The sequence below is a fragment of the Pseudorca crassidens genome, chromosome 21, assembly GCF_039906515.1.
Source record: "Pseudorca crassidens isolate mPseCra1 chromosome 21, mPseCra1.hap1, whole genome shotgun sequence".
Taxonomy (NCBI): Eukaryota; Metazoa; Chordata; class Mammalia; order Artiodactyla; family Delphinidae; genus Pseudorca; species Pseudorca crassidens.
In genome coordinates, this window is record NC_090316.1 from 35,190,328 (window position 1) to 35,214,508 (window position 24,181).

Consider the following 24,181-nt stretch of genomic DNA (forward strand, 5'->3'; position numbering starts at 1 on the left):
AAATTTTCAGCCACTCTGCTCACTCTTATTCTCATAGTTCATGAGTATAAATATATTCTATAAACTCAGAACATACTTTTTTACACATTTGCTTGATTAAACTTGTGAAACATTTTCTAGCAAATACATTGAAACATCATTAAACTATTTGGTTGGTTATTGTTACAAGGCTTTCTCAGCACATAAGTTTTAGGGAAGAAAGTATTCACCAAAGTTTCGTTATGCATACTGTCAGGCCATTTGTTTATTTTCTGCTACTTCTTGTTTGTTTTAATTTATAAGTAACCATCTAAGCAAACCAGAGCAGGCTTATAAGATATGCATTATAAATTAAAGTCATCTATTTGAATCTCCAAATATTTAGATCAAGGCAATATTCGTTCTTGACATATGCAGATAGAACAAAATTGTCTTCCTGTTCTCATCATGAGCCCTGCTTTGCAAATGAGGACTGTATGCTTTAAAATGCATACAATTTTGACCTTAAAATTACAAACTGTTAGCTTCAAGAGATATAGATATAACCTCTTTATAAGGCTCTTGAATAACCTCTTTAAAGTGCTCAGAATTTCTGGGCATCACCCAGAAAACCAATTTAAAATGTCATATGTAGGGGTGGGGAAATAAAGTGCTGTTAAACCTTGGCCATAAGGAGGGGAGGCATTGGCTACACTGAATAATCTTACATATCCTTAGTACAATCACATTAGAAAGTTTCCTTCTTAAATACATAACCGAGAAAATGGTCCATTTTCATTATTGTTAATTTGCATTGATCACTGCATTGCCTTTGAGGGTTTTGATACACTAGTTGAAGTCATAGAATTATAGAAATTAAAATTGTTAAAAGACAGTCAGCCCCTCTTACTCAATTCATTAGTGAAGGATTATTTGGTGTGACTTATTCTTTAGTGTTTAGTCAAATTTAAATGAGTTAAGCAACAGTGTTTTTGGGAAACGACCTCAATGATAAGAAAGCTTGGGACATGCATCTTTCATCATTATCACTAAAAAAATGAGTGTTTAACCATATCCTAGCCATTGGGGTATCAAAAATATGAGTCAGTTTCTTCGAGTATTTGAAATTTCCCCCCCATAAAACATGGCAATGCTATAGTATATTTAGTACTAAATACTTTGGACAGATTAAGAAACATTATCCACGTGGCCAGGATTATGTCCCTTTTACTTTACTTCCAGGAAGGAAAAATGGTTCAATGTTTAGAATGTAGAATAAAATATCAAGAAATCTACTGTGGGAGAACTTAAGTTCTCTTAGACTTTTTCAAATGTCTGACCTACTCAAGATGATTCCATGACTGTTTCCTCACCCTCAGTTAACTAACATGATCCCTATAAGTCCATCATTTCACTTATTCATTCAGACAATTCTTCGTGTCTATCTTTGGATGTTAAAAAAAAATGGCCACAGAATCTTCAAAATATTTCAGTGCAATCACCATAGGTTAATTTTCTACAGATGACATACTCAAGAACATTTTCTTCAGTAAGACGAAAGTTGAATAAATCTCTTGATCTCTCATCAAACTCTAAGTCAGTCTATGTTGATGAATATTCTGTTACAAACTATTGTGTCTGTTTCCTAGATTTAGCATGGAGTCTGAAACAGGGAAAATGAGAATTGCTCTGAAATCCAGCTGCAATCAGTCATCTTGGAATATACTCTGGTCCCTACGAGTGATGCAACAGAATAATTCAAGTCCTCCTCTGTCAGAAACTGAATAGATTCAGAAACATTTTTGATAGAAATAGGCTTTTTAACTTTTAATTTTCAATTGTTCCTAATGAATTCCCATAGCCATAATTTAGTTCATTTAATTCTTTTTTCCTTCTCGTGAAAGTGAAACGCTTTAAACAATGGGAAATGATTATTTTTTCCATTTTTATTTCCCTCGTGCTCACATTTTATTATATTTATATCATGTACTAGAGCTTTTGAAAGAATCATGCATATGGGAACTCTCTTCTCAGTGTCTCTCTACTACTCACATGCATCCACCTATTAGATATAAAGTAATCTTGATGCTGTTTAAAAATTAATTTGACTGTGTCCATTTCACAGTAAATTAACTTTTACAAACATATACTATCTAGTACTATCATTCTCATGGTCACTCTGTGTTAAATTTCAAAATCATCCCTGTCACTAATTCATTTCTCTTAGAACCGGACCTCTTTCCTTTCATTTGCTCTTTTTCAATGATTCTAACTCTAAATCTTTCAGTTGAGTAACATTTTTTCCTTTTTATGTAATCTGATTTTCCTTGTAAAATATTCTTTTCTAAAGCTACCTCGAAGAAATTTAGGAAAAGCAATTTCTTGCCTTGGTTGAAAATAGGTTCTCTTTCACATCTCATATACCCCTAAAACCATTACACAATTAACTCAGCAGTAACCTCATCACAGTATCTGATCACGTACTCCTTTCAACTTTCTAAACTTAGCTATTCCAGGGAAATCAACGTTTTGATGAAATTCGGATAAAAAGAGAGTTTTGTGAAACATGGAAACTCAGTGTAAGCAGAAGTGTATGAGACATTTTAACAGAGGGTTCTGAATGAATCCTTTAATCCATAGGATGATAAAGAAGGCATAAGAGCAAGGAAGCAGAGGAATATGTTCTCTAAGAGAAAGACTGAAAAGCAGCTGCTGACAAAGAACAATGTTTTTTTTTAATTCACATATGTCCTTAAGGATGCTTATTAGTACTCTTTAAATATTTCATTAAATGGTGACTGAGCAGTTAGTATATGTGAAGGACTGTGCTAGGTATTGATAGAAAACCACTTCCTTCTTTAATATTAAGTGAATGGGTAGATAACATTTCTGCTGAGATATCCAGTAGTTTCTATGTAATGAATAGTTCCTTCAAATTCTTACAATCTATTTAAAGAAGGAAACAATAACCACCGAGAGAAAAATTGTAATTCAAGAGTTTAATAACAAGATATCTCATAAAGAAGATTGTGATTTAGTCAGAAGTGATTTATATAGACACTATACGCCATTGAATGATAGAGCGCAAGACTAGGCATCTACTGAATTTTATGTCCTTGAGTCTCATCTGTAAGGACCTAATAATATGTGATACAGTGTTAGGGGATAAAGGAGACTATCTATATAATAAGTAATACCTTCCATTATTATAACTTGTATATATAATAAAAAATGCCTTGGAAAATATTCAGAGCTATACAAAAGTAATGAACCTTTCTTTTTAATTTCAAAAGATGATTGCTGTTTGGAGCAATGATTCCCACCAGGGACAACTTTATCCCCCAGAGAACTTTTAGCAAAATCTGGAAATAATTTTCTTCTTCACCACTTGCGTGTGGAGAAGCTACTGATATCTCATGGGTGGAGGCCAAGGATGCTGTAAAACAGCCTACAAGGCCCAGACAGCCCCTTCCCACATCGAATTATATGGCCCCAAATTGGCAATTCTGCTGAGGTTGAGAAACCCTGGTTGAGAGCATTTAGGAAGTGACGCATGAGTGATATATAAAGTGCACAAATCTTAAAGAATGGACATGAATTGAATAGACAGGAAATGTTCTTAGAAGGAGAGAAAGATACTGATGGTGTACAGTAGTCCACACTTACCCACGGTTTCACTTTCTGTGGCTTCATTACCTGTGGTCAACCACGGTCTGAAAATATGACATGGAAAACTCCAGAAATAAACAATTTGTCAGTTTTAAATAGCACGCCATTCTGAGTATGGTGATGAACTCTCCTGCTGTTTCATTTTGTTCCATCCAGGAAGTGAGTCATCCCTTTATCCAGCAAATCCCTCCCATTAATCACTTAGTAGCTGCCTTGGTTATCAGACCCCCTGTCGCAGTATCTCAGTGCTTGTGTTCAAGTGACCTTTATTTTACTTAACAGTGGCCCCAAAGTTCAAGAAAAGTGATGCTGGCGATTTGGATATGCCAAAGAGAAGCTGAAAAGTGAAAAGGTCAAAGTTCTCCACTTAATAAGGAAAGAAAAAAATTGTATTTTGAGGTTGCTGAGTAAGAACTCTAAAGTAAGAATCAATCTTCTTCATTCATATGAAATTGTGAAGAGGGAAAAAAAGATCCTTGCTAGTTTTGTTGTCACACCTGAAACTGCAAAAGTTATAGCTGTAGTGTGATAAGTGCTCAGTTAAGATTGAAAAGGCATTAAATTTGTACAATAAGGTATTTGGAGAGAGAGAGGCCACACCACATTCACATAACCATTATTACAGTATATTGTTATCATTGTTCTATTTAATTTCAGTTATGGTTGTTAATCTTTTACCACACCTAATTTATAAATTAAATTTTATCATAGGTATATATGTATAGGAAAAAATAGCATGAAAAGGAGTTTGGTAATATCCATGGTTTCAGTCATCCACTGGGGGTCTTGGGACATATCCCCAGAGGATATGGGGGGATTACTGTAGTTTCTAAAGGGAACCTTGTTTTTCAGTAATGGATTGTCAAGGCAACAATAGAGCAATGAGATAAAGCAGGTTTGCTGGCACAAATGTCAGAGGGTTTTTAATACCAGACTGTGATTGAGAGAATACTGATGTATTTAACATGGAGAAATTTAAGACTAGTATAATTTTGGGAATTTTTTACGTATAAGGGTAAGCAAATATTGAGACAGAAAAGAAGAAAAATAAGGAAAACAATTAGAAGACTATTGTAAAAGATTCTCTTTGTGTTAATAAAAACCTAGCAATGAAAACTGAATGGAAAGGGTAGTTCAAAATATGAATAAATTCCAAAGAATTGTAGTATGGGTGGACTGAGGCCCAAAGGAAAACGTCATCACTGGTTGACCTCAGAAATGAATAATCACTACTCTAGGAACTGCAACACCATAATCTGTATTGATTGTCTGGCAGATTCCATATATTAGGACTATTTTGCTGAGGAACTCTACTTCTCAGAGCTTTACATTTTAATAAGGTAAATGATACATTGTAGCTATAATGTACATGACACCAAAAGAGCTCAGAGAAGTAAGTACACTCTATGGTGGAAGAAATACTTTTGAGAGAAAATAAAATCAAAACTGCATCTTGAATTAGCAAGAATTCATCAACTCTGAGATCTCATGTGGTTAACCATCTCTAATACTTTCAGCTAACTTCTGCCTCCCAAGAGGTAAAGAAATTATGGGATTTTCTCTCCGCTGATGGTAGGCGGCAGACGACTTGGGGTTGGTGCATTAATTTTTGTCCCTCGGCGGCTCAAACAGGCATGCTCTTCCTGCTTTACCTCTCACCACCCAGACATAATACTCTGAAAACAATGTACTCTCCCTTAGCCATAAAAATCCTGCAGCCTCTCCCCATCCCACAGTCCTGAAACACTTGCTTTCTCTCCAGACACTACTCTTCTAAAACCACAGCTGGAAAGATTTTATCTTGGCAGTGAAAAATACAACGTGGGAGGCAAGGAGAAAATTGTTTTCACATAATAGGGATTTTCAAATCTTCCAGTCTTCACCAGTTACAGGCTTTTGAAATAAAAGCCCCAGATAAGAAGGGGCAGCCCCTTCTGCTCTGCAAGAGATTCATTACACCTCCTAAGACAAAAGGAGACGGGTTCAGAGAGGAACAAAGACACAGACCTACTAGAGCATGGACTTGAGGATATGGGGAAGGGGAAGGGTAAGCTGGGACGAAGTGAGAGAGTGGCATGGACATATATACACTACCAAACGTAAAATAGATAGCTAGTGGGAAGCAGCCGCATAGCACAGGGAGATCAGCTCTGTGCTTTGTGACCACCTAGAGGGGTGGGATAGGGAGGGTGGGAGGGAGGGAGACGCAAGAGGGAAGAGATATGGGAACATATGTATATGTATAACTGATTCACTTTGTCATAAAGCAGAAACTAACACACCATTGTAAAGCAGTTATACTCCACTAAAGATGTTTTAAAAAAATAAAAATAAAAAAAATAAAATTCTAAACATAAAAAAGGAGACGGGTCTTCTTAGGAGGAGCTGGCAGGGATGCTGACTGTGAATACTTCACACATCACCTTTTCCAGACACCTGTGTCATCAATATGAATGAGAACCGGTGTTACTGACTCCTTTTAGGAATGCTATCAAAAAGGTCGGGGAAAAGACATTTAAACTGTTAAATGCTTTGCTATTCCTTAGTAGGTTCTGTCAGAGAAAGTTATCTAGTAAGGGTTCAAATAGTCTTTCTCAGTCTCTTCGTATTACCATTTCTGCCAATCACCTTGTCATTCTTCCGTTCAGCCAAGCTGGGAATGTATTAGTCTTTCATCATTTTCTTTTCTTATTCCGTTGTCTAATTTTCATGTCCTTCCGGTACTTTCCTTACACTATATCTTTGTTTTGTTCTAATCCCTTCAGTTTCTTTATATCCCTACTCAGGATAGCATTTTACACAACTGAATGAATGTATTCATCCTAAGTGCTTTTCAATCTTTGGTCTCTCCTAATCCAACATGCAAAATACTACCCAACCAACAGAGTGAATGTAACTTTAATGTTACTCTATTTGAAGGTCAAAATGTTAAAACATTTGCTATGCCATCATGATTGTAGATTTGCTTTTCCTTCTCTTACTTTTTCTCATCCTTATTTTTGTTGTTGTTTGCTATATGTGCAATTGCTGAGTGAACTCAAACTCATGATTTATATTCAACACTTACGTTGCAAAGTTAAAAGAAAAACTTTATAAATTTATAAAAATGTATTACGTGACTATTCATAGAAATAAATGTATTGCAAGTGTTTCATTGTTTTAAGCTTTCTTATTTTTCTATTCTTATTGTTCTTATTTCTTTTCTGATTATCCAAGAATTTTTAAATTCTAAAATATCAATAACCATCTACCTTTTAAAATGATCAGTTTGTTTATTAGAAAACATGTTGAAAAAAAAAAAGAAAACATGTTGGGTACTTATAAAGGCTACACAAAACTTTTAAAGATTTGTATAAAATAGAAGTACAAAATGGTAAGCTTTCTAGAGTAACTCAAATTATAAGCATATACTGAGCAACCTAAACTATCAATGTGATAGTTTAAACTTTTCATGTGAAAAGCCAGTAAGAAAGTTTACTTCCTTATATCCATAGGCCAGTAGGAAAACCTTTTGGGAAACGCCATCCTGTTTTAATCCATTGTATTAACTTCCTAGGTCTGCTGCAACAAATAAACACAAACTTGGTGGCTTGAAATAACAAACATTCATTCTGTCATGGTTCCAGAGGTCAGGAGCTTGAAATCAAGGTGTTAGCATAGCCATACTCCCTCCGAAGATTCTAAGGGAGAACCTTGGCTATTTCAGCTTCTGGAGCTCTTGGCATTTCTTGGCTTATGGCAGCTGGACTTCAATCTTGGCCTCCATCTCACATGGTCATCTTCCCGGTATTTGTCTAATCTGTCTCCATTCTTCTATAAGTAAACCAGCCATTGGATTTAAGGATAACTCTAGATGCAGGATGATCTCATCCCAAGATCCTTAACTTAAATTACACTTGTAAATGCTCTCTTTCCAAACAAGTTTACATACGCAGGTAGGGGGTTAGAACTTGCATGTGCAATTTTGAGGTACAAATTTAGCTCACTAAACTCATGGAAGATTAAATTTGACCTAGTAGCTTTACTTAATTACTATCATCCCTCACCTTCAAGTGAGATTATCCATAGCAACATCTTCTACCTCTTTTTAACTATCTATTTAACTATCTAATGATATCTACTATTATATGATATCAATGATAGCATAGCTCTAGGTGCACATTAGTTGTTATTAGTCTTGTTAATATTAATATATCCTGATTTATGATGCTTCCAGTGATCTACTTCGTATACATAGTGTATAAGTGAATATAATTATGTGTGTGTGAAAAACAGAAAATGTCTTCTTTACTTGACAGAAAAAGCAACATGTATTCAAAGAAATTTGGTACTTCAGGAGGAGATTTGTAGTTCTTTTTAGTGACATTCTACCTTATAAATTCTTCTTACATTTGGAGAATTTCTCACATCATTAGTCTCTGCCATGGCCAGTGGATGCCAGACAGCCACTTTCCCAGCCTCCCTTGTTGCTAGGATAGGGGCAAGGGACTTTGTGCTTCATCCACGAGATGTACACAGCCCTGTCCTTGGGTTATAAACCAGGGGCATGGAGAGGCTGGCACCCACCTACGGAGGTGGGTACATTTAGCTTTCAGAGGCAACAGTGGCAGTCATTTTAGCAGCAGAATCCCATGCCCAACTCAGCAGCAATAGAGACACACGCTGCGGTGAATTGCACTGTGGTGACTCAGTGTGAGGTTGCAGCCCTGCAGTGTGTTCTGGGCTATTATTCCTGGTGATGTAGTCTTCATCATCAGACTGTGAGCCTTCCCAGAGATGACGTGGGCTATCTGTAATTACTTATTAGATTGCTTTTCTGTGTTGCTGGCAGCAAAGGACAATGATGGATGCAGTAACTCATCAAACTCAGTTCACTGGCAACAAAAAATAATCCAATATGTTGATATGAACTAAAAAATTGACTAGGAGGCACAGGGAATGGAAAGGGATCAGAATGTAACGGCTTCTTGTAACACAAAGAAGTGAGCAAAAATCCTGACTTCTTAATCAAAACTTCATTTATATAAAATATACCTTTATAATATGTAATCTATTTTCCATCTTCCTGACATCTAAAACTTGTCCAGATATAAAAGAAATATCTTTCTTTTTATAGCCTATTGATCTGTATGGAAAATAATAAAAAACCAAAATGTATCTTTTTGTGATAAAACCGTAAATATACCTAGATATATAGAGAGAAATTAGGTACAAGAACTGATACCATCACCATTGTTACTGCTTTTATTCTTATCATAAACTATAAAATTTTCTGGTGGTCTCTCCCATCCTACATAAATATTCTATTCTTTTTAAGTCCTTTTTCACAATAATATACAAAACCAACATAAGTAATTTTAATTTTTAATTTCACAGCATGTATTCTTTTATTTTGCTACAAGTGTTGTAAAAATGAAAACAACCATTTTAAGAGTCTAGTATCATACAACATAGATTAAATAAACCTTGGCGAAGCTAACCAAAGAATCTAATTATAATTCTAAACAACTTTTTAAAATCCGTTGAAAGAATTGTTCTAGTTGCAAACAACCAACTTGTATGTGAAGTTTTGTAACATAACTACTTGAAAACTGAATTTATTAAGTTTCTTCTGCAAGTGAAATAATATGAAGGAGAAGTGATTAGAAAATGTCCTCATTGAAGGTGAGAAATAAATTTTAAATAGTCAAAAGGGTGAATGTTCAAGAATAGACTTTCAGGTTGAAAAACTAGCTTTGATTTTACTTGGTAGTTTCTGGGAAACATCATGCAAGTTGCTTTCATAAGAACTGTGGAAATGAAATAAAAAAGTAGAAAATGACAATTCTTTCAACATTGAATGTCAAAAAATAAACTTTTGTTTAAATTAAAACTTAAAGAAAATAAGTTATGTGAAGAAATCAGCAATGAAAAACAGTGCCTTTGAATCTATCCATAAACCTATACTGTCTGAACATATAAATAAGTCCACTCTGCAACTGTCTGAATCAATGACTCATTAAGAACCTTTTAAGAAGAAATCAATGTATTTTTAACCCCGTCTACATTGAAAATACATAGGCCACTTTAACAGGCACTTAGGATATGTTTCCTACATAGACACTTTTATTTACATATTTGCTAGGTACCGTGTCATTTATTATTTCAATCTTGTCTTCTCTGCCAATTCTTGATGAGGAGAAAAATTCCACAGATCCTGCGTTTGGATTTAGTCTTCTTACATTTTTTTTTTTTCATTTTTGTTAACAATGATTTTTGAAGAGGGTTAGACTGAAAAAGAGTCATTTGTATTCACAGTTAAGATGAAACAGTACTTTGGTTAATCAAATATGTTAAGCATAAATCTTGTGTTTTATACATATAAAAAGAAAAATAATGCAGCTATGATAGATATACATGAAGGCTTCTCAATTTAAAAAAAAATTTCTGGAACTCTAAATTCTAGGTTAAAAATTTATTTATATATAAAATAATCTTGGGTAACATTTTTCAATAATTTCTAAACTAAATGATAAAAATCCAAATTCTACTGCTAAAAGTAATTAATATTTATTTACTGATATATAAGGATATGTCATGCACTACAAAATTACTGAAGAAATAATGTTGATTGATGCTTTATTTTTCCTTAAATAGTTAAATTAAGGAAAGGCAGACATGTAAAAGCTTAATTACAAATAATGTGGGTAATTTTATTAAATTTGTACAAGGTTGGGTCATAGCCTAGAAGAACACGATTAATAACAACTATATTTAAATAACATGTTTTTTAATGGGCTTCCCTGGTGGCACAGTGGTTAAGAATCCACCTGCTAATGCAGGGGACACAGGTTTGAGCCCTGGTCCAGGAAGATCCCACATGCCGCGGAGCAACTAAGCCCGTGTGCCAAAACTACTGAGCCTGCACTCTAGAGCCCGCAAACCACAACTACTGAACCCACGTGCCACAACTACTGAAGCCCGCGCGCCTAGAGCCCATGCTCCGCAACAAGAGAAGCCACCTCCATGAGAAGCCTGCGCACCGCAAGGAAGAGTAGCCCCCGCTCGCTGCAACTAGAGAAAGCCCGCGCACAGCAACGAAGACTCAACACAACCAAATATAAATAAATAAAAAATAAATAAATAACGATTTTTAAACTGAATATTGAAAATTAATTAGTAATTCAAGAATTAAATGAAATTTAAGGAAATAAAGAAAGGAGCATAGAATATGTAAAGGCACAGAGGCGTGAAATAGTATGTTTTGAACTACAGATCCTTCACTAGTTCTAATGTCTGAGACAAATATACTACAGTGTCTATGTTAATTTTTTTATTGCGATAAATTTCACATTTCATAAAATTTACCATTTTAAAGTGAACAAATTTAATGGGCTTTGTATGTTCAAATATTGTGCAGCCATCATCACTAATTCTTGAACATTTCATTAACCCCTAAAAGAAACTCCTACCTGTTAGCAGTCAATCGCAATTCCTCCTTCAGCCCCTGGCAACCAGTTATCTACTTTCTGGCTCTGGTTTTGCTTATTCTGGACATTTTGTAGAAATGGAATCATACAATATATGGCCTTTTGTTTCTGACTTCTTTCACTTAGCATAATGTATTACACATCCATGTGTGTTGTAGCATGTATCAATATTTCCTTCCTTTATTTTTTTCCTGAGTAATGTTCTGCTGCGTGCATATACCACCTTTGTTCACCCGTTCATAAGTCGATGGGCATCTGAGGTGCTTCCCCTTTTGTCTGTTGTGAATCATGCTCCTGCCTTAGGTACAGAGACCAGGAATGCAGATTATTATTTTCAAGTCTGCTACTGATCTAAGGAGCAGAGGATGCGAATAGGGTAAATTAAGATACCACAAAATTTACTCTTAAAGAGAATCATCTGGTCTTTTTCAACTAAAGAGTTGAATGTATAGACTTAGAATTATTCATAAATTATTTTATTATTCAGTTACTATCTGCAGGATCTATTCTGATGGCTTCTTTTTCACTCATGATGTTGGTAATTTGTGTGTTCAATCATTTTTCTTGGTAAATATGACTAGAGGTTGATCAAATTTATTAATTCTTTGAAAAATCAACATTGTTGTTTCTATTGTTTTCCACTTTTCATTGATTTTGGTGTTTTAAAATCATTATTATTTATTTCTGTTGACTGAGATTTTAACTTGTTCTTTTTCTAGTTTCTTAAGATGGAAGCTTAGAATACTGATTTAAGACCTTTCCCCCTTTTTCTTTTCGTTTTAGCTTTAAATGCTAAAAACATCCCTCTAAGCAGTACTTTATCTCACAAATTTGATATATTTTCATTTAGTGAAAAACAATTTTTGATTTCCTTTGACTTCTTCTTTGACCTATGGGTTGTTTACAATGTGGTATTTAATTCCCAATAGGGAATTTCTAGATATCTTTCCAGTGTTGGGGCATTTACAAATATCTTTCCACTATTAATTTCCAGTTTATGTCCTTTATGGGCCAATGACATAGTTGATATCACTTATATATATTTTTTGAAGTTCGGTTTATGGCCTAGAATGTAGTCATATTTGATGAATGTTCCATGCACTTGAAAAACATATATATTCTCGTGTTCTTGGGTATTCTGTAAATATCAGTCGGGAGAACTTAGTTGCTGGTGTCGTTCAGACCCCTCCCAATATCCATACACTAATTTTCTGCCTCTCATTCTAACAGTGCCTGAGAGGAGTGTGAATTCTCTCCTCGTAAGTGTGGCCTTGTCTATCCTTTCAGCATTGTCGGTCCGTGTCCTCCTGTATTTTGTAGATTTATCGTTAGATGCATATATACTTAGGATTTTTATGTCTTTATGGGAGAATTGACCTGTTTTTCATTTTGCAATGTCCTCCTTTATCAGTGTTAATATTTCTTGTTTTGAAATCTAGTTTATCTGGTATTTAAATAGCCCAGATTTCTTTGGGTTAGCGTTCGCATCATATGACTTTTCTCCATCCTTTCACTTTTGATCAATGTTTATCTGTATATTTAAAGTGAGTTCCTTATAGCCAGCACATACTTGGGTCTTGCTTTTTTATCCCATCTGACAGTCTCAGTTTTTAATATGTGTTCAGATCATTCACATTTAATGTTGTTACTGAAACGTTCAAATTGACATCTTCAATCTTGTTAGCTGTTTTCTAACCATTCCATCAGGGTCTTTTGTTTTGTTGGATTTGGTTTACCCTGTTCTGCCTCTGCTTCTTGAATTCCTACAATGCTTATGTTAGATCATCTGTTACTGTCCCATATGCTTGGTTGCTTTTTTTTTCCACTTTTTTTTCTTTTTGGTGTCAATTAATTTAATTGCTACTGATCTATATTCAAGTTCACTGATTCTTTCCTCCTTTATGTTGTGTCCTCCAAAGAGTCTGTCTTTATCTCTTTTACTGTGTATTCTTTACCTCTTTTACTGTTTTCATTTCTAGCATTCCATTTCATTCTTATAGTTTCCATCTCTGTTGAAATTACTGAGCTGATTTTGTTGTTCAGCTTTTTCCATTTGGGTCTTTATATATTAATTATAATATTTTAAATTTCCTATAATGTAATGCCAATATCTGTGTCATATTTCAGGCTGGTTCTGTTGATTGTGTTCTCTTTTGGAGGTGTGTTGCATTTGCTTGTCTTCTCTTATACTACATCCTATTTTCTGAAATCTGGATTTGTTCTATAAAACAGTAGAGACTAAAATACACCATTTTTTAAAAACATCTTTATTGGAGTACAATTGCTTTACAATGGTGTGTTAGTTTCTGCCATATAACAAAGTGAATCAGCTATACGTATACATATATCCCCATATCCCCTCCCTCTTGCGTCTCCCTCCCACCCTCCCTATCCCACCCCTCTAGGTGGTCACAAAGCACCGAGCTGATCTTCCTGTGCTATGCAGCCGTTCCCACTAGCTATCTATTTTAAATTTGGTAGTGTATATATGTCCATGCCACTCTCTCACTTCGTCCCAGCTTACCCTTCCCCCTCCCCGTGTCCTCAAGTCTATTCTCTACACCTGCGTCTTTATTTCTGTCTTGTCCCTAGGTTCTTCAAAACCATTTATTTTTTTAGAGACTAAAATACAGCATTTTTATTCTTGGGAATGGGCCTTTCTTTCTGCAAAGCTCACAATGTGGCAGTTCGTGTTAATCTAGTCACCAGTTGAGTTTGGCTCATGGTTTGTCGTCACTAGGATTACCCCACTGCACTGCAATCTTCAAATTCCTTTAGTGATACCTATATTTAGTGTGAGGACTGGTTTACTAGAGGTTTTCTTTCAGTGTCTGCTGCAAACTCACATTTAGGTCTTCCTTTTGCACGGAAGCTCAGAGTCAGTCCCTTATAACTGTCCCAACAGTATTTCACTTTTCCATTTACTGAAAGTTTGTCACCTTAGTGGTGTAGGTTTGGGAGGTGTTATCTCCTGTTCTGATTAAGTCACGGGTTCAGCCTGATAGAGGTAGGCACATCGTCCTGGGTCCCAAGTATGCGGCTTTCACAAGTGCCCCGACTTTCCTCCAGGTGTAGTTCTGGTCCCAGCATGAATCCCTGGCCACCACTACTAGCAAAGAATTTTATTTTGTTCATTTCTCTCAGCTGTGATGAGTTTTCACTGGACCCTAAAAGTGACAGTGTTTCTTACCCTTTCTTTTGTTGAGTAAGGCCTTTGTTTCCCAGGGGAGTGTTATGGACTAAATTTCTGTGTTCCACCACTTTGAAGTCCTAACCCCCATGGTGACTGTATTTGAAGTTAGAGGCTTTAGAGGTGACTAAGGCTAAAAGACGTCATAAGGGTGGGACCCTAATCGCACAGGACTGGTGTCTTTATAAGAAGAAGATGAGATACCAGAGGTCTCTCTCAATCTCTGCGTCCTCAGAGGAAAGGCCATGTGAGGACACAGCAAGAAGGTAGCCATCTCAAGCCAAGGAGAGAGGTCTCAGGATGAAGCGCACCTTGTCGGCACCTTGATTTTGGACGTCTAGCCTCCAGACCTGTGAGGAAATTAATTTCTGTTGTTTAAGCCTGTAGTGTTCTGCTATGACAGCCTGAGCAACTAATACAGGGAGATAGAGGAAACAGATTAGGTAGAGTTTTGTAACCTACAGTGGCTGCTCCTATCCTGCCCGAGACTTGCAGCACGAGCAAAGCTTCTTTATGCTCTTCCCAGCCTCCCCTATGTGTGCCAGGTCTTCAAGGGGTTACAAGCCCCCCTCCTAGTATCTGTGGTCCCCAGGGTCTCCCTGCTGTCTGCACTCTGCTCTCAGACACAGCACAGACGACAACAATTAGTCGACTATCTTAGCTCCATTCTTTGAACTTGTGTCTGACTGTATCTGCTCAAGTAAAACAAGGGCTCACGTTCTATCTCTCTGTAAGATGCCTCTCTCGCCCCAGATATTGGATGATTTCGTCATCTTGTGATCTCAATTATCTATAAATTCACAACTGGTTGTGAGTTTGTAGTTTGTCTGACCTTTATCTGGTTGGATGGGTTTCTGGCTCTCTAAATATCTGAGCAGGAAACCAAATGTCACACATTCTCTATACATTTGTCTTTTTATGTTGTATCCTGCCTAATATGCTCAGATATATATTTAAGATCACGAATTTCCTTTCAGCTATGTCTAAACTTCTATTTAAGAACATAGATTCTTAAATTTTAATTATTATATTTTTATTTCCTTCAGAATAATTTTAATTATTGAAATCTAATTGTGAATTTTCTCAAATCTTTCTCTTCTTTCTATGGCTTCTAATTCCATTTGTATTTCTCTATCATTTTATGCATACTTAAGTTATTATATGAAATCATGATCCTAATATCTAATACCCATGGGTCTCACTTATCTCGTTTCTCTGTTGTTTCTCACTCAGCTTTCCTTATTGTGTACATTTTTATAATTATGGATTGAGGACTATTGAGTATATATATCCTGTAAAGCTGAACTATCCTTAAATGCCTAGAATAAAACATTTTTGATAATTTAAATACATGGCTGTATTTGTTTTCTCAATATTTCATTTGAAATGTCACTAGTAGTTTTATATCTATCGTTTGCTTAGTGTTAGCTTCCATTTTACTCTGTTTAGAACAGCTTAACCATCATAAGATTTATCTTTTTTATTGAAGTATAGTTGACTTAAAATACTATATTAGTTTCAGGTGTATAGCATAGTGATTCAATATTTTTATAGATTATACACCATTTAAAGTTATTACAAACTAATGACTATATTTCCTTGTGCTATACAATATATCCTTGTTGTTTGTCTATTCTATACATAGTAGTTTGTATCTCTTAATCCCAGACCTTTATCTTGCCCCTCCCATCATAAGATTTGTCTTTTTTATGAAAGCTGTTTAATAGACCAATAAAACCTCTGATTCTGCTAACTTTTAAGCATGGGTGTTTAAACACTCTTGGAATATCTTTTTAGTTATTAATCGATTCAATTTTTCTGCCTTATCCTTAGTACCTTATGGTAATTTGCATTTCAAAAAATCTTTTTAATCTAAATTTTAATGTAGTTTTGCATATTTTTGTATTATCTAATCATAGTTTTTAAAAATTACATCCACAAATGTAGTTCCTGCCTCTTTCATTAAATGGCTTATGTTATTTACTTATTATTTTTTCTTATTTATTTAAAACATTAAAAAAATTAGACCTGACAAAGAATTCTTTTAATCTAGACTTTAAAAAAAGCTCTGGTATTATTTTTACAAAGGTACCTTTTATTTGTTTTCCGTTTTGTTGATTGTTGGGGGGTTTATCTTTACTAATTCACTTTTGGAGATTTATATGCTACTTGAATGTATGATGGTGTTCATGTCAACAGTCATAATTTAATTATTTAAATACATTTTACATGTCACTAATAAAATAACAATACCCATTTAACCTAAGATAATGAATGTGTACATATGGTACATTGATTTAGAGAGCGATTCTTTTCTCATTTAACCAGAAGCTTTATTAAAGTCATATTATACCCAATAAAATGGGAATTACAATGCCTACAAATAGGAATATAGAGTGATCTTCACCTCAGTTCCCTGTCATCTCACAGGCATTTCAGTTGAGCCCTGTGGGATTCACGGGTCACCAGCAGGTGTTTGTAGAGGTTTGTTTGTTTGAGGTGTTTTGTAGAGGTTTAGTTTATGAGTAAGGAGACCCTTTGGAAGGGTTTTGGTAAGTAAACACAGGATAAAAGGAAAAAAGTTTCTTATTTTAGACAAAGAAGTGGAAATACTGAGAAAGGGCTAGACACAAGAGTCGCTTTAAATGGAAGACAATATTATGTGCAACTGGTTTCTTTTCCTAAGAGAAATGGTATAGATAACATTTAGTCTGAGATTTCAAACTCAGTGACACAACTCATTATGAACATTTTAAAAGGAAGTTTAATCGCTTCCTAATTCATTGCTGCATTTGAATTTCCCTCTTCAAAGGTTAAACTGTACTTGAGATGTGAAGATAAAAAAAAAAAAGAAAATGGAAACATTTAGGCAAAATGTTTTGCATCTCTAGTTTATCCTCTTAGAAAACTTTTTTCCCAGAAAACTTATTAAATACTTACCCTAAGGTTCTTATGTTTATTATCCACTGGCTCAAATGTTCTCAGAATGTGTTTGGAAAATAACACTGCACTAATACTGTGCAAAACCTTTTCTAGGAGCGTATACACAAACTCAAGGAACACTAAGAAAATGGTAAAAGTCAATTGTAAAAGCAAGGCACAAATCTGCTTCCAGGAGTTAATTTTATATTCACATGAGAAGAAAAGTGTTTTTGAGCTTCTGTTATTGAGTCTTGATCTATAAAGTAATATATCTCAAGTATCCTAGGATTGGAGCATAAACTTGCAGTTCAGTCTAATTTTTTAATTACAGTTCACATTTAAATAGTGGCTTAGGGGTTATAAAGTGCTTTCTCATATATTATTGCACTCAGATCCTGACAACTCAAGGAAGAAGGTAAACTAGGTGGGACAAATGCTGAGACAAACTCATTAATTGCACAATACACTTATCTCTATTAGTTTTGAGCTATAGGATCCAAAAAGAAAAACTCACTGCCACGGTATACCATTTGCAAAGTAGAATGAATTTTATAGAAGACATGCAACAATGAAGCACTTCAACTGACTAAATTAAATCAACATGAAAACCATCAGTATTTACCATAGTTTCACGTGTCTCTCATGATCAAACCTGGCTTGTTACGGACATCTTGAAGTTGACAACTTCATAAAAACAAAACATATCAAATGCGTTACGGCAGTCATTACTGCTTTTGATAAATCTTTTTCATATTTTTCTCTTCTGAATACATGATGAGATTTTGCTTCCGGCTCCCCACAGGTTAGTGAGGAATATATGACTCAATCTGGTCAAAGAATTGTGTCCATAATTGAAATTTGTCACCTCCAGCCTGGGGCATTTAGTTGCTGGTCTGAGACCCTCTTAAACTCCCTCTTCTCTATGGAAGAGCCGCCAACAACAACTGAAATTTTGGCTGTTCTTTCAGCCCACCACGTCCCTAAGTGAGCAGAACTCTTCTGCTAACCAGAGATGGACACGTAGCTCTTTTACAAGAGAGGCTTAAGACACTTAGATTTTGGAATTATTTCTAACCACAGCATAATATACCCTGTCTGCACTGGTATTCGCATCACCTCTGCTTCTATGGCAATTACTTGAGAAAGATAGATAACAAAATGCATGGTGTGGTGGTGCGATAATTAGTTTTAGCCTTTTTACAAAACAGAAAAGTTGCTGATTTTGTCATGTATAGAATTGTAATGAAGGGTAATCACCTGGGATACTTTTCGGAGTGCAACTTCTAGGCTTCTTAGGTACAAATTCAGTTTTATCATCTAATTTGTCTAATAACTTTTAGTTGAGTATTCCTTATTTAACAATCCACATATAAATTCATCTGTTTTTGAGAGATTAAGTGTACTTAATGGTCTAGCTTGATTGCCGCCTTCCTTGCAGTGTTTTCACCCCCTTCGAAGGAGGGAGTTCTATTACTTTCTTGTGAGCTCAGAATTTGAGATATCTGAGAAATTTTCTTCTATTAAGTTTTGTTCAGATTTTATAGTTAGCCATATTATTAGAATTGGAATTACGTTAGTGGAAGTATATTAAAGGTTAAAGGATTATGTATATCTCTATATCTGTATATCTCTATCTCCACTTATACAAATATTTTGTTTAGGAGTGAGATCTGTGATTGTATCATGTATACATCAACCAAATGAAAAAATGTTCAAAGGGCAACCTCAAAATTACTTTGTTTATTGACTGAGTTTAAAGATTCAAGGTTACAATTGACCTAGATGCAGTATCCACTGTGTGAAGACTCTGGGATAGACATCTTCACTGGAGTCTAAATTTTTCCATTTTAAAACTTGATGTGGTTGGTGTGTGTAAACCCCAACTTTAGAAAAGGAGAAACTGAGACTCAAAGTCCTATATTGATTACAAAAGATTACAACCAAATAAGCACTTGAGTCCTAGTTACCAATCAATTTTTGTGACTAGAAGATCATTACTTCTTCTTAAGGAAAAAAAAAAAAGAAAGGAAAGAATATAACTGTCACCTGTATATCTACCACCCAAGTGAGCAAAGGTGGGGATTTGGGGACTTGGTTTCCTGCCTCCCAGCTGCCTCTGCTCATTACGAGAGCCAGGTCTCAGCAGGCTGTGGCCCTGGTCCTGAATACTGCTGGCTCTTTCTGTTCTGTTTTTGACCCACAGTGATTTTTAAAAAATAGCTTGGGTGGGTTTTAAGCATTTAAAAAAATCATTTAAACTATCACTATGGCATTTGGGTTTGGGATGGGTAACATAAGGCAGGTCCAACTTCACAGGCAATTTAGTGTTTGGAAAATATATCCATTGTACTAAATGTAACAACTAGAACAGGAATCCATCTTCTTAACCGTCAGTGTAAGAAAGTTGTTACTTACTAAGTTATCATTAATATCTGGTATTATCAAACTTTAAAAATGTGGCCAATCTTATTTCATGAAAATGACACATTGTTTTCTGTACTAGTATTTTGACCAGGGTAAGATTAATCAACTTTCATAATGTCCATTTGTATTCCTACTTTGTTCCTACTTATATTTTATTTGAAGGTGATGGCTTTTCTTTACTGGTGTTTAGAGATTCATTTTAAATTATGGTTATAAATCCATATCCTGTTGCATAAATTACAGGTATGTTTTGCCAGTATGTAACCTAAGCATTAATTCTGGATATGCTGTTTCACTGACAGAAGTGTATGTGTTCACATCTGTCTACTTTTTTTTTCTAACCTCTGGATTCCTCATTATGTAAAGCTCTTAAGCATAGTTCCTGGCACTACATAAGCAATGCAAAGTTATTTGCAGTTGCTGTTCTCTTTTCCGCTTTCTATGAAATTATCCTGAATTAGAGTTGAGGGCTTCATTCTGATAGCAAATCTTTCTAAAGGCAGGTTCTCTGTAAACAGAGAAGGGAAGGAGAAATTTCTACACGCATGTACGTTATAATTAATCTAATGAACAGTTAGGTCCCCATGATTATTTCTGCTTATTTTAATATGTTGATGGCATATTTGGAGTTTCTCTGTGTCTCTACTAGGAAGAATGACTATTGTCTAAAGATGGCTTTAATTTTACAAGGTTTGGGTGGAAGATTCTCTATTCTGTATCATTTTTCAATCAAATCTCAGTTTAAAAAAAAAAATCTCAGGTAAATTTCCTCTCATTTTCATTTCCATCAGTGGTATATTTTAGGATGCTCTGACATTATTATAGATTTATTAATTTTCTTAATTATTATAGATTTATTCTTATTACATCATTTTATTATATTCTGGCATTTCAGAGAAATTTAAGGGAAACATTTTGTTAGAAATGCTCAATCTGCAATCGTGAACTAGAGATTTAATTTCTTGTCTTGATAAGCAAAAATCTCACTTTAGAATTTTTTTTTTAATCATGAGAAGTTGAAAAAGGTATAACCGTGTCTTGATAATAACAACTTTCAAAATATGTGACTCATAAGATAAAGTAAAGCAAAGGTGGGTTGAAAGGACACCGAGAAAATGCAAATAAAAAAAAAAGTTTTGACAATATTAACTCTAACATGTAAATATATATGTATATATATATATACATATATATATAGTATAAATTAGAAACACAAAAAAACATAAAATGAGTTTAATTCTTTATTTGAAGTTCTGTAACATTCACAAAATTTTTTATGTAGTATAATGTCATAATAAACAAAAACCTCTAAGAGATAAAAGAAAATTTTACAAAAAAATATAGGAGTGAGAAACTTTATCACATAGTAGTAATATTTTCTTTTAATCATTTATGATTTAGACAGTTAAAATACAAAATGTAGGAGATCTGAATAACACTGTAGTTGTATATATTTCCTTTCTGAGACTGCATATTCTTTCAATCATTGATGCAAGAATGACGTATTTTAGGCTATGAAGTATGCCTTCGTAAAATTCATTTAAGAGAACTTGAGCTGACCTGTTCACTGACCATGCTGTCTAAACAAAACAGAATTTATAAGTTTTGAAAAAAGGAGAAAAGCAGCATTGCTAGAACCATAATCAGTATTACTAATAACAACACAAAAAGAAAAGCATGTGTGCTAGGAGATGCAAAAATGGAAATAGACTAAAGTCTCTTAACCAAGTCTTAGATCACAAGGAAATATTAAAATTTAGAAATTAAACAGAAAGTATATTAACTTAAAAATATATACAGTGTGAGCATAAGTATTAATAGAGATGTATGTTAGTTTTATTAGATAATGAGGGAACATGAATGACAATAAAAGAAGAATCCAACTCAAACTTTTAAAAGTGGAACAGCAAAAAGGCCTAAAACAGTATTATAAACTATTTAGAAAGAATTTAGCTGAAATAATACATTATTGAATAAAATTAGAAGCACTGTATATTAATTACAAATCTGTTTCTAAAATGACTAAAAATATATACTCAAATGTCAGACTAAAATAAGAAAGCATGAAGAAAATTTGGGAAAGTAAGTAGATATTATGATAGTTACAGAAGATATATCTTATTCATTAAAAGATCATAAAACATCATTTCATTACAAATAATATTAAAATATTTATGTAACAATTTGTGTTCTAGAAAAAATAGTGATTACCTAATTAGATCAAAAGAATCAAAAAAGCAATTGCATAGACATTTACTAAAAAGGAAAAGTGATGTCAGCAAGATGGGGGAGTAGGAGATCTTAGCCTGTGTTCTTCCACAAGACAATTAGACAGCTATTCAAGAACATAAATAAACCTAGGAGTCCAATTAAAAACAAGTCACCCCCCGAACAAAGAAAACTCACCTGAAAACAAAATCAACAGCAACAAAAACCCTTGGAATTTGCATGAGATTTTAGTAGGATGTCCAAGAACAAATTTAGTATACCTTTATATCATTAATTACCAGATAGCATATATAACATAATATTCACAAATATACCACATATGGAACTACTATGAGGTAAATTTGCAAGGGAACTATTGAAGACATGATGAACATTGTTTAATTTTTCTAAGAGGTGTAAGAGACCAGATAAAGAAAGACACACATGATTAGACAAATGATACTCATCGTTATTTCAAAAAATGCCTTGTCGGTTTTCTTGTATTTGTTTCTTCAGAGCCACTTTTTCTTCTTGCCTTCAATCAGGGAAGCTGCCTAAGGACCACATCTTTAACCACTGATTTCTGGTTGGGTTTAGACAGTGAGGAGTGCTGGCCAGAGAGTGGCAGGGGAAGGAGAGTCACCATTTATTCCACGGCCCCTCCCAGCATCTTCACGTCCAGTTGGCTGTGAACCCGGCGTGGATGTAATTGTGTCACACTCCCAGTCCTGTGATCTGCTCATTCCTCTTGTATGGCCTGAGGGCGGTAAAGCCTTACACTGCCACTTCCTAGAACACACCCCTCTATAAATAAGTCTTAATATGTAAAGAGTCTTCAAATCATGTTTTAAACATGCCATCTGCTTCCTGTTGCAACCCTGACGATTCAAAGGCAATTCTCTACAAATGAATTTATAACTTTATCAAAATTATAACCTTTTAAAACTTGTTAAAATAAATCTCTAGATGAAAATACGGTATTTCTTTTAAAAATTAGAGTTGTATAGACAGACTTGCATTATTACATATTAAACATAAAATACGTAATGATTGAAACAGTGAGGTAGTAATTTAAAGATTGCAAAGATAAAGGGCACAGAATAGGAAGTCCAGAAAAGAGCCCAAATGTGTGTGTGTGTGTGTGTGTGTGTGTGTGTGTGTGTACATGGGGTGGGAGGAGAAGAGAAAGAGAAAAAGAGAGGAGAGATTTATTATCATGTTGTATAATAATATAATTACTTGTAGACTTTTCTTACAATCGATATTCCAAGAGAAATCTTTAATTTGAATGGCTGCTGCTCAACTAGTGGTGAAATACAAATAAAAAAATAGAGAGGCAAATTACAGTGTATAGCATCATTATATTTGAAATCAAGAAAAATCCAAAGTCTGACCCTTGCCCATTCGCACCTTAAGGGGATGGGGGGATGAAAAGAAATGTGCAAAGGAACCTGAGGAGGAGAGAAAAACACATTTTGTATCAGAAATAGTATAAATATCCAACAATGGTAATTGTATAAATAATTCTTGATGCATTCAGTTATTTTAAATAGATGATAAAGATCAGATTTAGAAAACAATGACAGGGAAAATATTCATAATATGTAATTTTTAAGTACATAAAACAGGTGACATAATACCTTAATTATACTCTGATTTTTATCAATCTCTTTCTGTATGTTTTAACATAAATAAATATATATGTATTACGTATAAATGTTATAAGTTGGATTTAATAGATTAGTATATGATATTTATGCTTTTCTTTAATTTCAGACTTGTTTACAATAAACATCTACTGTTCTTATAATATGCAAAAAACATAACAAAATATAGAATTCTAAAATAAGTATGAAACTGATTGAATAAAAATCAGTTTTTGTTCAGAAAAAGCTGCATAGAACTATCTAGACCATAACAAGACACCAGAAGCATAAAATAACAAGTATTTTGATGCCAACTCCCAGTTAACCAGGTAAATGAAAAGCATAGGCATTGTATTATTGTGGTTTTACAGTGAAATTAAGTTTGAGTTTTCTTTGTAATTAGATTAGTTATCTTAAAGAGGAGGTTTCTCTCTTAGTACCTACATATTATAAATATACTGTGAGCCACTGATCCTTCAAGACAAGTGTACAACAAATATTTAAGAAAAAATGTATTGAACTAAAACAATTTTTAGGAATCCTGTGAAATGTGCACCTTGATTAATTTTCATAATGCGATCACAAATGTGTAACCGTGATCTAATTTCAGAAATACAGCTTTCCCACTACCACAGAGACCGCCCCTTCTGCCTTGTCCTAGACACAAATGCCCCTAGACGTAAACACCCTGCTGA